The sequence below is a fragment of the Melospiza georgiana genome, chromosome 6, assembly GCF_028018845.1.
Source record: "Melospiza georgiana isolate bMelGeo1 chromosome 6, bMelGeo1.pri, whole genome shotgun sequence".
Taxonomy (NCBI): domain Eukaryota; kingdom Metazoa; phylum Chordata; class Aves; order Passeriformes; family Passerellidae; genus Melospiza; species Melospiza georgiana.
In genome coordinates, this window is record NC_080435.1 from 12995248 (window position 1) to 13012099 (window position 16852).

The window sequence follows — 16852 nt, forward strand, 5'->3', positions numbered from 1 at the left end:
CTCTGCTCCAGGAGAAGGGGGGTGCATTTAGGGGCTTGAGTGTGGTGTGATGCTGGTGCTCTGGTGCAGGGGAGGTGCTCCTGCACAGTGACCCCACAGTGACCTGGGGACATGCAGAACTTTGTGTGCAGGAGCTTCAGCCCACAAGTGCTCAAAGCCACCACGTGTATTTGCTGCATGGCAAAGTCTCTTTGCAGCTCTGCTCATTTTCACGGGTCTCGCGCCTTGCTCTTACTCTCCAGAAAGGCAGGAATTCTTTTCTTGAGGATAGCAATGTGTTTACAGAGTTCTCATTGAAACAGGGCAGCCAGGGTATTTGTTAGGATAAAAACACATGGGGTTAGCACTGTGCTCTTCACTTCTCTGAGCCCAGGCAATTGCACAGCAAAATTACAGTCCTTATCAGCACCCAGGTTTTGCAGCAGTGTAACTGCAGCCATTTGGCTTTTAGTTTCTTCATTTCAATCTCTTTGATCATGTGCCACGATTAATCTGATCTCTATGAGGCGGGATGAGTAGGAGTCAGAAGAAAAACTGTAATCGTCTGTGCCTTTGGCATGCAGGAACGGAATAATTTTGTAGTCTCATCTCCACGCTGGTAGCTCTAGGAAAAGTCTCCATCCCTTCATCAGCTAGCAACACCATGCAAGGCTAAGGGATGCTGATCTAAATGGAATTATTGAGAGCTAGGTACCATTACTGTTCCTTGTTCCCTAATTTTTCAGGCTGCAGCATCTCCATGACACAAACCACGTGGTCAGTGACTGAAATGCAGCTGGCAACAATGAGCTCCAAACACAAAGATAAATTCATTATAAGCCCTTTTCTGTTATTTGCTCCCACCTGCCTTGTCATGACACCAGGCTGCTAACTCCCTGTGCTGTTTCTTTGCCTGAGTCAAATGAAACATGAGGTTTTGTTGGGCTGGGAGGAAGGGAGCAAGGGGAAAGGGCATGGGGAGGTGACATCATGCTGCCCAGCCCTGTCCTGGCTCTCCTGAGTTTTCCCTTGCCAGTTCCCACCAGTGCAGCGCTGGCACTGGTTTTTGCTGTTCTGACAGCTACATAGAAGTGTTTCCCCGCTCCTAGCCAAGAGTGCCCTTCCCCAGCTGCAGAGCATTGCTTTAATTCTGTCTGCACCAACCCTGGTGTCCATCACAGCCCTTTCTGTTTTGAAAGCCCTCCCTTTCCTAGGCAAAATGATCCAAATTCCTTTACCAGCACACCTCATCACTTTACTCTCCATCTGATTGTGCAGCTCTCTTTGAGCAGTGCTTACTTTTATTGAAAAGCATTACCAGCAACAGAGCAGAGATAACCATGTAAGGGACCTGTTTTAAACTGTCCAACAAGGCATTGTTAACCCATATCACAGATTATAATCAAAAGTATCTTTTCTATAGAAATTCTTCCTCTTGCCCAATTGACTTTTCCAGCAAAAACAACTCACTCTGTCCTCCATTTGCCCAAATGATTATCCCATGTCATGTCACTTGTACTTCTGTTGAATTATGTTTTGCACTGGGTTTTTTTCCCTCCCCACACACCCTTAGGAAGTGAGTGATTCCTTTCCTAAGCTCCATCAGAGATCAACAGGTGCCAGGGAGGTGGGAAGATGCTGAGACTAGAGGATAGAGAGCCCAAAAGGGCCATTTTTCTGCTCAAGTGGGTCTGTCCACAGCACCAGGTTTAAATAAAAGGCCTGGATGGATTATCACTGTTCCCAAGTCCCCTCACAGACCCTGAGGGCTTCTTGGCTGCCCAAAAAAGAGAGAAACTCTCAGGTGCTTCTGTTCTGGCGTAATTATGACAGGCAATTTAAAATCAGCCAAGAACTGTATTGACAGTGTCATTTGGAACATAATGGACTAATGGTCCCTTCAATTTAATTAAGGATTTTTTCAAATTACAAACTAACCTGAATTAAGATGAGAGTGTATACAGAAAGACTTAATGTGGTTCCACTAATTTAGATTTGCAGTCTTAATTATTTGGATTAATTTTCCAAAAGGACACATGACATTTCTATTGGTGTAAAGACCTACAAGAAGTGTAGCAGGTGTTTTGAAAGTGAAATAGTTTTGCCTTTTCAGGGGTGCAAGTCTTGGTAAGACATCTTTTAAGAATCTGTATTACTACCTCCTTCCCAAGCAAGAATAAGCTACAGAAACATAAAGGATCATGCTTCAATTTTACAGGGGTGTGTGTGTCTGCACACACACATATATATATATTTATATATATATACACACATGGGAGTGGGTGGTTGTGTGTCTGCCTGTGTCTATGTGAAAAAACAATGGCTGGGAAAGTTGTTCCACTTTGATTACTCCAATAGCTTTAAATCAATGTAACATCTAAATGATAGCAAGGCTTAAGGCAGTGGCCAGAAGGTGATGACAGAATCATCTGTGGTGGTTTATGACTTGTTTGTCCTCCTGTTTCTTCCCATCTTCCTCCTCTCCAAGTTACTCAGTACTCTCTGGCTGCTCCAGATTGATGTGTCCATAGCACAGGCAGTGGGAATCATTGGGAAACTTCTCCTCCCCATAGCACATTTGACTGGGTTTAGCTTGGACAGCCATGGTTCTGAAGTTCCCTCCCTGCCCAGCTGGATCCCTTTAGGAAAAAAGGAAACCCAAGTCACTTCTCTTTGCAGGAGAAACTGCCCTGGAGCCCCCCATTCAGTGCATCCAGTGTTTGCTGGAACACTGCTTCAAAAGGTGTGTAGTAATTGAGTCATCCAACTCTGCCTTGCAAAAAGCTCCTTAAGGTGCCATATTTTGCTCTGCTGTCCTTAACACCATTGCTGGGAATGGGTGGTTTTGGGAGCAGGCCAGGGCAGCCTCCGGCCCTCTGCACACCAGGATGGGGGCAAAGAAGCCACTTGTGGTGTTTGAGTGGTGGTACCACCCAGATGATCAAACAGAAACCACTGCTCCTTTGGGAATGTCACTATCAGCACACACCAGAGGAGGATCAGGGGAGGGTGAAAACCTTGGCTTTGGAGAAGAGACACCGGAGCCGAGACCTTGGTTATGCTTCTGCAATAGAAGGAAATCCGAGGGTGGCTGAGTCAGGCTGTGAGCAACACGCCTGACATCTCCCAGGAGATCAGCTGCAGAGTCAGGAGCTGAAGCCTGCTTTTCTGCACACAGATCAGGTGCCTGCAGACACTTGCAGGTGTGTAGGTGTGAGCTGGTCCTGGGAAAGGGAGACCAGTGGACTTCAGTTGGGAGGAGAGCCATGGCTTGCCGTTCCTCCCAAATCCTGTAAAAGGATGCTCATGGAAAAGCAACATCCAATCTGTCTTTCAAACCCAGGGCAGTTTCCTTGCAAGAAATGGAAAGAGACAGGGAAGAAAAGAGAATTGCCTTTTTACAAATGTTTGCTTTAAGTAACCCTCCCACTTTGGGGTCTCAGGACTGAAAGGCAGGAAGAAAGGGCTTGTTGACCTGATGTTAACATTCAGCTGTCAGCCTTTCAGCTCCATGATCCTCACATGCCGCTGCTTAATCCAGGAGGAAAAAAAACACAAAGCCTGCCCAGAGCCTGTGCCATCTCATTACCATTTGGCTTAGGCAAGATTTCTGTCCTGCACAGGGAGTGCAGCAGCTCCAGTTCAAACAGCTCTCCTCTGCTGTGTCCAGGGACAGAAGTTTGTCACAGCTTCTGCAGTGCTGTGCTTTGGGGTCAGGGTCCTTGAGCTGACAAAACGTAATTCAGGCAGAGACACTAGCATTTTTTGGCTTATTGAGAACTTGAACAGACATCTTTGTGAGGTCCTCCTCTGTGCCAGAATGAGGTGATTTCCAACAGGCACAAGACACAGACCCAACACAGGTTTGGCTGGTGCCTGGCACCTCTTATTGGGGTTGGGGATCCCACAAGGCCATAAAAGCCGGACTGCAGCTTCTGGTTTGACATCCTACATCCCACATCCCCATCATGTGTACTCAGAGCAAGGTGATAGGGATGGTTGAGGAAGAAATAATATGGGAGGGACAAGGAGCACATGGGCACCTTGACCTACAGCCAGACATCTACTGCCCCCAGGCCCTTGCAGCTTTCACTTGATTAAACATGAAAGCTCTGTGGTTGCCTGAGCTGGCAAACATGGTTCAGCACACCTGAAGTTGGCAGGGAGACCTGCTGCCCTGGGGTTGGCATGGGGCTGGCAAAGGTTTCCTCTTCCCATCTGGGAACTGGCAAGAGTGTGTTCCCATCTGACAAGCAGGTGGGAGGAGGAAGGTGGGTGGCTTTATGCTGACTGATGTGAGCAGTGTGCTTTTGGTGGTGGAGGAACACGGCCATGGCCATGGGCTGAGTGGGATCACATGAGCTTGGAGATGGAGCTTGTACCGTGTGAGAGATAGATGATTCTTTGAAGGCACAGTGGGACTCTTCAGTGGGAGGACCTCTGTTCTAAGTATAACAAGTCACACTTTAGAAATAAGTTGGTTGAGGTTGAGTTTCTTTGATGTAGGCAGAGGTCACACACTACAGGGAGAAATCACTCAGTGTTCTGCTTTCCTGTTGATAAACAGCTCTGATCCTGGGACAAGGCTATGATCCATGGGGCTGTTTAGCCATGAGGAAGTAGAAACTCCTGCACTAAGCCAGACCAAGGGTCTGAATTGCTGAGCATCCTAAGGCTTCAGGGAGCAGTAGGTGCTCCCAGAGGCATGTTGATTAGCACTCCTTTGTTTCTCACCCCTTGTTACTGCCTCCAGGAGTGAGGACTACGTGGCTGAGTGTGACCCATATGGCCCCTCACTGTTTGCTACTAAAACAGGTCAAGAGCACAGTCTCACAGGCTTTGTAAACAGCATTTGTCTGCGTTTATTAATCCAGATTATGTTTTCTCCATCTACTGGTTTAATCTTCTCTTGAATTCATGCAAATACTCACAGCTGACAGCATCCTTGGGCAAGGAGTTCCCCAGCTCTGACCCCCACCACACAAGGACCTACATGCTCTGAATTAGTCCCAGTTTTTGCACTGGGAAGAGGCAGCAAGGCAAATCCCTGTCAGCCTTCTTTGGGCCATGCCTGACTTTGTAGCCCTCTGCCATAACCTCTCCAGCCATGTCTTTTCCAGACTGAGAAGTCCTGGTGTGCACAAGTCTTTGCTTGCAGGAGGGCTCCTCCAGACCTTTGATCCTCTTTCATCCCTTTCTTGGTGTTGCCCTATTACATTTTGGAGTTGAGGCTTCAAAGAGGTGCCTTTTGGGGCACAGGTCAGCACAGTGGCTTGGCAGGCATGCCTGCCCCACAGCCCTGGCTCTCTCCAGATGCTGCTGTTTCTTGGCCACAAACTGTGCCAGCTCCTGTGATCCCGTTTGCGTAAGTAATTGGCAGTGCATACCACACATAACCAGCTCTGAGTTCGTCTTGGGGTTTTTTTGATCCAAGACTCTTTCTCTTCTGGAAGGGTAGAGGTGTTGTCTGGGTGTTTTTATGAGTGTTGGGTCTCTCTCCTGACTGCAAATCCATCCTCCCAGCTTGAAATCTGCTTGGCTGTCCTGCAGAGACCCATGGTGTGTAAGGGTCTGTAGGTGAGAGCCTGGCATTGTCTGAGACCTGAAGGGAACATTTTCAGGGCTGGTCCAGCTCCTTTCCTTTGCTTTCATCCCAGGTAAAATGTATGTACATGATAACATAGAAAAGCATAATAAGCAATGAAACCTCACTGTGGTCAATTCACTCCCAGCCTGTTCATGTGGATAAGACCATGATGGACTCAAATTGGAACTTCAAACTTCTTTGAAGGCATTCAGCCAATTGCAAAGGTGAGAACCAGCTGCACAGTTTGGGTCCTGAGATGAGCTTTGCTGTAGGTGAAGCTGTAAATGAGTTTGTCATGTGAATCTGTCTTGAGAAATAACGACTCTGTTTTTTTTATTGGTTTTTTTTTTGTTGTTGTTGTTGTTTTTGCTACAGTTTTTCCTTCCTCCTGGTCCCACCACAAATCTGCTCTCACTCTAATCTTTTCTTTGGCAGCTAAAACTATTATCTTTATTGTTTCAGGGCTTGGCTTCTTCCTGTTAGATCTCCTAATTGGATTTTTACTCTCCGATCCATTTAGTCTCTCCTGTGCTTTCACTAAAACCCTTTAACCCTTTGGCACCAGCTTTGCTAACCGGTTACCCTGGAAGGTGCTCCTCTCCCTGATTTGCACAGGAACAGCTTTCCTAAGCCATGGATGCCACCTCCAGTGTCACTGTCTGTACACAGTGTCATCATCATCATCTCCTTCACTCTGAAGACTGCAAAGGCTCACTGGGTTTTAACCAAGAATAACCAAAACAACCCACATCACCCTTTAAAAGGAGGTCTGAAGTCACCACAGAGCCAAAATCATCCAAAAATTATAACATTTCAGCTGTGGCTAGTAAAGGTCTGCAGCTTTGTCCAGATTCACCTCCCACCCATCCAGGTGCCAGTCCTGTGTTCCTGGCTGTGTCTTAAACTGGGTTAGCAGCTACAAGAGGGTGAAACAGCAGTGGGGCTGTGACCACTTCTGGCACTGGGGTCACTTAACCCTTCCACCCCTCTTCATCATCTTTGGAAAAGGCTGTTCACAAAATACACTTTCTTCTACCTCCCATCAATTTTGTTCCTTTGGCCTGCAAGCTATGCTGGACAGGGCCTTGGCCCTGCAGAGCCTCTCATACCAGTGCCAGAGTCTTCACTGAAGGCTTGGAGTGTGCCAGGAGTGCCCTGATTGCATTGCAGGTGCTTTCTGTGCAGCTGGAAGGACCTCTGTGCTCCATACCAGCGATGGTCTCTGTCCTCCCCATGAGTAAATCAGGGCTCTGGTTTCTCCAGCTGGCAGGTACAATCCAAACTGTCCTTGGAGCACAGCAAGATGGTGATGGAATCTGCCATGCAGGGGGCTTGGGTACCCCATATCCCAAGAAGAGGCTGCTGGTTTCATGGCTTGAGCCATGCAGCTTCTCTTAGAGGAGGAAGGTGGAGCTGAGACGATGGCATCTCACCATGGGTCTGGTTTTTCCATCAGACCATGCAGCAATGCAGCACTGAGATTTTTCAGGGATCCAAGATCTTCACTTGTAACATTTCTTTGTAACAGCTTGGAGCACAAGGAAGGAAGCTCGCCTCCAGGTCAGTCAAGCCCAGTGCGGGCAGAGGCAAAGGAATAAGACTTCCATGTAGCAAGATGTTAAGTACAAAAGGAAATGTAAATACAAAGGGAGGAAAAATAGGGAGAAGAGATACCAACCCTGCTGACTGGCTGCTCAACCAAGATCCAGCTGCCTGGCCTTTAACAGGCCTCAATGGACCCAGTCCCTCTCCTCCTTTTGTTCTTTTTTTCAGCTTTTTTACAACCTCAGTGCCTTTGTGTTTGTGTTGCTGGAGTGCGTTGCCATGGTTAAAGTTGTTATTTTCAGCAGGGTTTGCATCCTACCTGTGAGACAGATAGATATAGAGATGGAGACGTGCATGAATATGTGTGTTTACCTTCATTTCAGTTCCCACTGGCCATGTGGAAAAATAAATCTTATGGGAAAGGAGGACCCTTTGGGGGAAATGAGGAAAGAGGGAGAATACCACCTTGGAGGAGTTTCTCCAAGGAATACATAGTCCAAGCCAAAAGCATCACTTGAGAGCAGGGGAGGGCAGAGATGGACAGAGGTTTGTAGAAGGTGTTATTGGACTGTGGAAAACACACAACTTCAAGTCAAGTCTATTTTAAGGGTGCAGTGTACTTGTGGAAAGGCGAGGATCACAGTTCCCTCCCTGCACACTGTTCCCACACTGGCAGTGCCAACACAAAATTGCTCCTTAGCCCTGTCATTTTCCTTGGCTGTGGTTGCTCCAAGTGCTAAAAGGGGTTTGCAAGTGTTATTTTTAAATTATTATTATTTTTTAATGTTCTTATCAGATACATGTAGTAAATTTTACTTTATTCCTTTTCTTTTATAATATTATTTGTTCAAGGAACTGATTCTTTGGCACATTCCCATAGGTATTCTTCTCCAGAGGAAAATGAAAACAAAACCTTTGGCTTTCAGACTTTTAGGATTTTTGGCTTTGGTGTATCAGGCAACAATAATTGTATTGTTGTTCCTCAGGGAATGATTCAGAATAATAGATCTGCTAGGAAAGATGGACCAAGTTCCTGAGTTTTTTGGCTAATGTTATTATGCCAGTCTGAATTGATGGAACAGTTCTGAATTGCTTCACTCGAACATGCATTGAATGAAGAATTGAATCAATATTTGCTGGGCCCTCTTCCAGCCCCTCCAGCTCTCTTACACAATCCACTAGTGCTGCCCATGCCTGGACAAAATGTGTGGGGCTGGTCAGGGGTGGCTCCTAGCCAAGAAGCGAGGCCCAGGCCCTCTGGAGTATTTTGGTATCTCACATCCTCTGATTGTGCCTGGAGGCAGGACTCCTCTCCCATCTAACACGAGGCACTGGCTGTGCCTGGCTATACCTGGCTCCTGCTGCAGCAGAGGAGGAGGAAGATGGCACCTCCAGGGGCTGAGTCAGTCGCCTGAGAGAGAAACCACTCTCAAGTGGGATTTTTCCATTGACTGAGAACCTCCCCAGGTTACTGGGGCCTAACTGTCTGAGTTAAAGCTTGAGATAAGAGATGGTGAATTGGGGAGCTGGAAATTCATTCCTGTCTCAGGTGTGGACCGAAAGGGTTGGGGATAAAGGAGAGCACTTCTAAATCATATGCAAGTTCAGAAATGGCTTTTTCTCCATGGGAGAAATGCTGGTAACAGCCCCAGTTCAGTATTTCTGACAGCCTTATCCCCAAGCCCCACTACTGGCCAAGGCTGCTATTTGCCTTTGTCATGGGTGTTGCTACACCGAGGCAGTGCCCAGACAGCCAGGTCTTACTGCCTTGTTCAGCCCTTGGAACCTGCTGTTAAAAGCACTGACAGCACTGATAGGGATGTCCTTCCATATCCACTGGGCTCCATACTGACACGCACCTGATCTCCTGCCATTTTGTCTGTTCCCTTTGGGAAGGCTGCCAGAAATGTCAATGTTTTCACCCTCCTGCTCTGTATGGCAGTGGAGCTGCAGCTCTGCCTGACAGCTGACATGCTCCTCAAGTTTTGTAATTGGGGTGATGGAGCTAATGAGGGGGTGAATCCATCCCATCACTTTCTGTGATTGTCATTCACCTTCTCCTGCCCCATCAAGTCAATGGAGAAATCTGGTATGTGAGCCAAACAAGGGACATCTGTAACCGTGGTCTCCAGCACTGCTGGAGGCTTGGTCCTGAGGATGAGCAGAGCAACCTCAGAGCCACACAGACACCTTCCTGTGTGCTTGTCTGCTCCATAGTCACCACAAATTAGCTGCTGTTACGTCCTGAAAATTAATGAGTTCAAGACCTTTACAGCTTCACACAGACCATCTTCTGCAGAAATAGTGTCCTTAATTAAATCATACCTCCTTCACCAGGAGCTATATTGAGCCCAAAGAGAGGGAAGGCAGTCAGGCTGCCTGGTGCTGTACTGGCAAGATGTGGGGTCACTGGGAGAAGGCTGCTGCAGGTCATCCACATCCACCTGCAGGGCAGAGTGGGGGAGGAGCCAGCCTGGATTCGTTAATTGCTGGCGTGGGGTGGCAAGGAAACCAGCCCAAGTGCTGGCCACGGGGGTGCATAGTACCTCATCAGCATGGCTAATTAATGGGGTAAAGTGGGTGTTTGGGACATGGTATAATGGGGAAGTGAGTCAGGCACAGCACCACATGTGCTGGTCCTATGGTTCCACCCTCCAGCATGCTCAGACCCCTCTTCAGGTCACCTTCTCTTGTGAGCTGGCAAAACCTCCGTGGTCTTCTTCTGGGGTGAATAAATGACAGGGGGCAGGGTTAGCAGAAGCCAGGTGCACTTATCCCAGAGGTTCAGCATGTGGTCTGGGTGTGAAGGATGTTGTCCTACAACTATTATTTCCTGAGCAGGAAGGAGATCCACATAGATGCCTGGGTTGGAGGGTCTAGGGAGCTCAAGGGGAGAAGTTCTGCCAGAATACCTGGGTTGCTGTTATCTATCCCTCTACACCACCACCAAGGTGATGTGGAGATCTCTCTTCAGAATCTACCCAGGCACCTGTACCTTAGGAAAAAGCCTGGCAGGTTGGGAAGAACCCTCTCTGTCTGTGAGGAGTCGAGATGCACCAGTTCTCACCTCTGGCACTGCAGGAAACAAGGTGATGGCTGCATCTTTCACTCAGGTGTGCACCTTGGCAGCAGCTGCACGTGTTTGAGCAGAGAAGCCAGCACTGGGGTGTTAAGGAAACTTTCCTGTCTGACCCTTTGGCCAGAATGATTCCTGAATGGTCAGACAGGAAAGTTTCCCTAACAAAGGGTGGACTGTTTGCCTTGTGCACCTGGGTCCTCTGTGCTCATGAGGGGCTTAAGGCTCCAGTTCTGAGCTCTGTAAAAAACATCTTACAGGGGCTGGCTGGGAGAAGAGAATGCCCCTGCGACTGCAGCCAGGCCAGAAAGCATCCCTGGAGCCGTGGGTCTGCGGGCCCGCACCCACGCTGCACCGTCTGGGGCAGAGCCAGGCAGGTGGCAGCGGCCGCACCGGGGCACAAGGAGCACACTGCCGGTACTGGGGAAGCGACACCGCTCCCGGCAAGGTGACCACCGGGAGGCTCTCCCTGGTAAAGTGACCACCGGGATAGGGGCCGGGACGCGGAGAAAGAGGACACGCTGAAGAACCCAGGCTCGTAAACACAGTTCTGCAGTTGGAGAGAAGTGCTCTTTTCCCTTCCTTTCCCCACGTCCCTTTTGTTTTCCGCAGCCCGACAGAAGAGGCTTCCAGTGAGCGGCAGGGGTGGGGGCAGAGCCCACTCGCACAAAGGCAGCTCCCCACGGGCTCTGTGACCGCTGTCACGCTTTTTCGCTCAAATCAACGCCAGCAGTGGATGACGTGGGGCTGGTGCTCCCCAGCCCCGGGGCTGATTGGTCCCAGCTCAGGTTTGAACGCCAAGGTGTCCTGGCAACGAGAAGCAGAGGAGCCAGACTTTCCCGTCCCCGCTCGGCTCCGGGAGCACGGCGGGCGCTGGGCAGCGACGGGCATCGCGGCGAGGAGCAGCGCGCAGGGCCCGGCCCTCCTGCAGGTACCCTGGGCGCCCTCGGGCCGTGCCCCAGCCCCGAGCCCCGAGCCGGGAGCAGTTCCACGCCGGGGGTGTCGGGGGCCGCCGGCAGGGACTCGGCACGGTCAGCGAGCGGCACCTGCGCTCCGCACAGACACGGCAGCGGAGCTGGTGCACCGGGGAGAAGGGATGGGGAAATCACCGGGGTTTGGGGCATTGAAAGTGACCGTGCAGTGGGGTTTGGGAGAGGGATGCCTGGGGAAAAGCTGCGCAGGGACCGGGGAATCAAAGCGCCTTCCCACAGTTGTGTGGTCAGCTCTCCTGCCCCAAGAGGAACGAGTAATTTGGGCTAGTTTTGGGTTCTCCTGATTAGTCAAACTCACAAAGCCCTGCAGGGCACTCGGGGCTCTGAGATGTGCTAGAAGAAGATGGCTTTACATTGAAATGAAGCAGCTTTTCCCGCTGATAGAGAGCTGCTCTGCTCTTGCCTCAGCGTAACCCTCCTGCAGCCCGTCCCTCTGGAGCTTGGGGGTGAGGAGGGAAGGGCGCCTCAGGGCTCAGCCGTGTGCAGGGGCATGCTGTAAAGAAAAGGCTTTTCCCTGAGCCTGGAAGATGCGAGCAGAGATGTGAGGAGCTGGCTGGGGTAAGAGGTTTGCCGGCACGGGGAGGCAGCACTCAGCACAGCCCATTTTGCACCTGTCAAAACCAGCAAAGACATATCTGTGAAAAGATGTGCCAGCCTTTAATGACAGGGCACATCCAAGCTGTCCCAGTTGAGAAACCTCCTCCACAGGGTAACAGCCATCCCAGAGGAGCTTCCTGGCTCCGTGGCAGGGGGTGAGCTTGTGGAAGGGCTGGTGTCCTGCATGGATTCAGTGGCACACGTTGAAAAGCAGCGCCACGACTCAGGTCTTGCTGCTGCAAATGGGGCATGAAGAGGGATACCAACACCAAGGCCTTCTGGAGCACAGCTTGTGTTATTTGTTAGAGCATAGGGCTGAGACCTGCCTGAACAATTCTTTCCCACAGACCCAAAGGCATGATGAGACTTGGAGGTCCCTCCTAGTATCATGCTCATAGTAGGAGAGCAGTCCCTCAGCATGCCAGTGGCAGGGAAAGGCAGAGGGACATCACAAAATGAGCAGGGAGTGTTGTGCTGGCAGCATGTTATTGCTGACCTGGATTCGCACTGATGACCTGGAGGGGTGAGATTAGCACAGTCAGCTTGTCCCAGGGCTGTGGGGGGACTAGAGAGAGGGAAAGGGTCATGCCTGTTACATACATCATTTTTCTCTCTTTAAATGGGAATATGAAGCACAAGTTGTCAGTTTTTTAAAAAAATTATCCTGCATACTGAAATGTTGCCAAAGTTTACAATCTTGGAGTGGTGGGCTTACAGCAGTAGAGGCTCTGCCTAGAAAACTCAGTTACTAGATCTGTGAGAATCAGTGATGCTTTTTGTATCTAAATGAAAGCTAAGAAAAAACGCCTGTCTCATGTTGTAAGAAGAGGTTTGACCTAGATGAACCTGAAAACAAATAAACATGAAAATTCACTAAAGGTGAATTAAACAGGGTATTTTAATTTTTGTTTTTGACAATCATGTTTTTAAATTGAGCAGCTTGGGACTGGATGATGTTCCTACTTGAACCAACAGCTCTCCCTGCTCCAATTAGTTCAAATAAGACTTGTTTCTCTGAAGGGTTAAGGCCAGTACATTCTTCAGGCTTTATTAAACCCATGAACAGTAATGTCAGTCTGAAACCCAAGAGAGGGGAAAACATACCCACACCTTGCAGGCCATAAACAGGAACAAATTCAGCTCACTTTGTATCTCCCCACCAATTGAGCTGAGGCAGTTTATGAGCTGGGAACATTAGCTCCAGTGAGGCAGGACTTTCCCTGATTAAATAACATGTCAGTCATTAAATAACTCATCTTTCCTGGTATTTTATGGAATAAATAGTGCCTGTTGCTTGCTAATAGCGTCTACTTTTATTTGAGTGGGATTGTATTTTATAACAATCCTTCTGTTCAGTTTGCATGTTTGCAGTGACCCCAGCAAGCAATCACTCCATGACTGATAGTAAATTCACTCCCAGAGGTTTAATGATGGTATTTACTGTAGGAGCTATGAGTTTTAGGGCTGTAGTGATTAGGGTGGCTTGATGGGACACAGGGCAGTTGGATAATTGCTAGTGATGAGCCAGTGAACTCCCAGGTAATTGCACCTTACCTGGAGAGGTGTGCTGGCATGAGCGGTGTTTTAAAGACAAAGCTGTGAGGAGGATGAAGGACTGTCATTGTCTCCACATGACAGCGATGAATCATGAACAGGAAATTATCCCTTCTCCTCACCAAGAAAAATAATGCTTGGTCTGTTTTCTTTCCTGTTGCCATCTTAAAGAAAAGACAGGACTTGTGTGCCTGTCAAGTCTGTTCCCCTTCCTTCTCTTCATACCATTTAAACACTGTTGAGAAGTAGAGATGCTCTGCCTGAGGACACCATCAAGTGTTGTGAAAATGGGTTTTGAAGGAAGGAAAGACAGACATACTCACTGACTGACCCTGGGAAGGCCTGGCATAGACCAAACCTCAGTTAAACACCAGAGAGGCCTGGTGACAGAGGGACCCTGGCAAAGCTCACTCACCAGAAGGCTTCAGCATAAGCTCAGATTTCCTCCATAGATGTGAGGTCCAAGCAATTCTGGTTCCTAGGACAGCAGACATCATTAATAATGTTATTAAAGGGAGACAGTAATTTTACTTTTAATGAATGTGGGATCTACATAAGTTGGTGTGGTCACTCGCTAGAGCCCCGTTGGCCCTTGGGCAAGATTTCTCAAGTCCCAGCCATTTCCATGTACGTTTGGGCTCCTCAGGACATTACTCAGCCTGCATGTATGTGGATTTGGTAGTCCTCACCTGGCCCCACAGTTTGAGGCTGTCTGCAGTGCTGCTTCAGGCTCCCCAACCGCTGCAGTCTCCAGCCTTGGCACTTTGTTTGTTTGTCCTGCATACCCAGCAGTGGAGAAGCCAAAATTGCTTTGCCCTCCCTTCTCATGAAACAGAGGGCTGGAGATTTGATCCCTGTAATTGCCAGCCTCTCCTACCCCAGAAAGGAGTAATCCCCAAAGCAATGGTGACACTGGAGTCCTCTAATGCTTCTTGAGTCTTCATCAGCAGGTCCTGGAGGGCTTTGGGAAAGATGCTGTATGCCTCACGTCTATTTTAGATCTGGGAGGGTTGAAGCAAAGCAAGGGGCAGAGCCTTGACACACAATGACAAGAATAGAGCAAATGACAGGTTCAGGCAGAGGCAAAGGGATTGATAAAGCAAAGGGTCTGAGAGTGGTGCTCTCACCTCACCCCAGAGAGGTGCTTCTTGGTGGGTCTGGGACCAAGAAAACTCTGGTTAGGTAGCTCTTTATCTGCTAGAACCTTTTGATTTTGCCTCATGATTAAAAGACAAAGATGGGGAGTGTGTCTCTTCTCTCTGTGTTAATGAGCTTTCCTCTCCCTCTGTAGCAAGAATGAAAGATTGCAGCAAAAGCAGCAAAACAAACTCCATTACAAGACTGTTCCACTGATTGGGAGAAAATAAGTAGTTTGTGGACCCAGAATCTCCCAGGAGAGGGGCTGCTCTTGGTCCAGCAATGATTTAAGGGACTAAGTGAGTCAGAAGTGCCTTCAATAAAGCTGTGGCAGGGTTGTCAATATATCAAGAATTTTGGGCAATTGGACCAGATATATCCAGGTACAGGATGATAGAAATGATAGTGCTGCTCCAGACTGCTGAAGCTCCATTGACATTCCTGGAGCTACTCCACTGTTATGGCTAGCAATGGGAAAAGGAGTTTAAGCTGTTTTCATTCAGCAGCCTGATCCAAGCACTCGCTGCTCCACCTTCTTCTTTGTTGGCCCACACATTTCTCCAGCTGCTTGATGCAGAGGCATTGGTCTGGCAGGAAAAAAAAATCAAACATTTTCTCTCCTGGGGATTTTCTAGAGCTGGACAGTCCTTGATCAAGTCCTACTCTCTGCACCAAGAGCAGTGCAGGCACAAAGAAGAGGGGAGTGCAGGCTGTCAGTCCACCACTGCCTGCTTTAACCAGCCCAATACACAGCTGGGGTGAATGGTGGAATCCTTTCCTTCTCTTACATGTGGTGCTCTTAAGGGAAACATGAGCTGATCATGAGTTTACAAACCACTGCCAGATGTTTGAAATTACATTGTTTAATTGCTGGTGCAGGACCACTCAGTCCAGTGGGTGTGACCTAAAGGAAACTTGCTCTCTGGTACCAAGAGGAGCACAAGGCTCCACAATACCAGCTTTGAACATGAAGGTAGTGAGGTACCAGCAAAGATTAGAGCATGAGATTCAGAGGCAGGAACTGTTGAGTGTTGATCCTGGATCTACTCCCAGCTCTTATTGCTCTGGGGCAAATTGTTTAGCTTTCCTTTTCCCTGATCTCCTTCCAACCCCTGTCCAAATCCTTTGTCATATGGGAGTTGGGAAGAAGCTTGCAAAACACCTGCTGAAGTGCTCTGAAGACAGAAAGCAGAATGCACAAATGCTAAGTTGTATGGGCAATATAAACAAACCCAGCTTTATGCTTCCCAGGCTAAATGAGGAAGGAGGAGGGGTTAACTGGTGGGTGGCACCCATGTCCTAATTACAAGGCTTGTCTCGGGATCCCTTTGGTGTGAAGCATCCTCTTGGCTGAAAAACAGCTGATAAAGTCGCACCTGAGCAGAGGTAGGGGAGGAAAAACTTGTCACACGAGTGAACCAGGGTGGGTGGAAATTTCCTTTGGCAGGAAGGGGATAAGTGGTGGTACCAGCAGTGGGTTGGACATGGCCTTCAGGACCACCTCTGACCTACTGGTCCTGCTGTACCTCCTCTTTCTTGCCTGGTGCATTTTTCCCGGTGGTTGCTATATGGCCTTGAGGGTCCTATGGGATCCAGGAAAGTCCTTCCTGTAGCTGCCATTGTCCTCTCTGACACCTGATTCAGGGGGATAACCTCTGGCATTTTAGTAGCCTCTTTGTCCCACACGCTTTGCCAACTCAAGAAGCAGCACAGCCCCAACGTTTAAGATTTAATAAGTAAATTGTGAGTGCATTTTGCTTTCTGAACCTTTCCAGCATTTCAGGGTCACATCTCTAGCATGTCTTTGCAACAGTGGGAGTTCAAACCTGATGGTGCATATATATGTGCTAAGAAAAGTGAGATGTCTCCTCAACAGTAGCTGTTTGTGTGGATAAGACACAGCAGATGCCATGAGGGCTGATAGACCTTCCAGGCTTGGCCCCAGACAGGTGTCTTGGGCCTCTTCCACAAGAGGCCCTGTGGTTCCCTCCTTACTGCTGCTTTTTGCATTTCACTTGTGCTTATGATCTTTCCCTAAATCTAGGTTAGTCTTGCAGGTGTAGCATGCTCTGAAGAGCACCTGGAATAGCTTTGCAGGTCTGACCTCTTGTTTTGGCCAAGTGATTTCTTCATGATCAGGGAAGTGCAGGTTTAACAGCCTGGGAACAGGAAAAGTGATTGCAACTCAAGCCCATGCCTTTGATGCTTTGTAGCTTGGGCAAAAACTCCAGCTGGGATCAGTTGCATGAGGACATATAAGTGCCTGAAGATGCAGGTTGATATCTGCATGCTGTTTATTTTACATTTAAGTTGCATCTGGGAGTTTTGTTTCCTGACTGGGAAGTAGGAAAAGGTATTTTTTGTCTCTCCTTTTATTACTGCTCT

At 48.6% G+C, this 16852-nt stretch overlaps 1 protein-coding gene across 1 annotated transcript in view; it reads left to right on the forward strand.

The window, feature by feature from the left end:
* The first annotated feature begins 10876 nt into the window (after positions 1-10876).
* Positions 10877-16852, forward strand: part of RASSF7 (Ras association domain family member 7) — a 34094-nt gene continuing 28118 nt past the window's right edge. The window contains exon 1 of the mRNA XM_058026611.1: positions 10877-11118. The gene's annotated coding sequence lies outside the window, so the exon portion shown is untranslated. The remainder of the gene's footprint in view (positions 11119-16852) is intronic.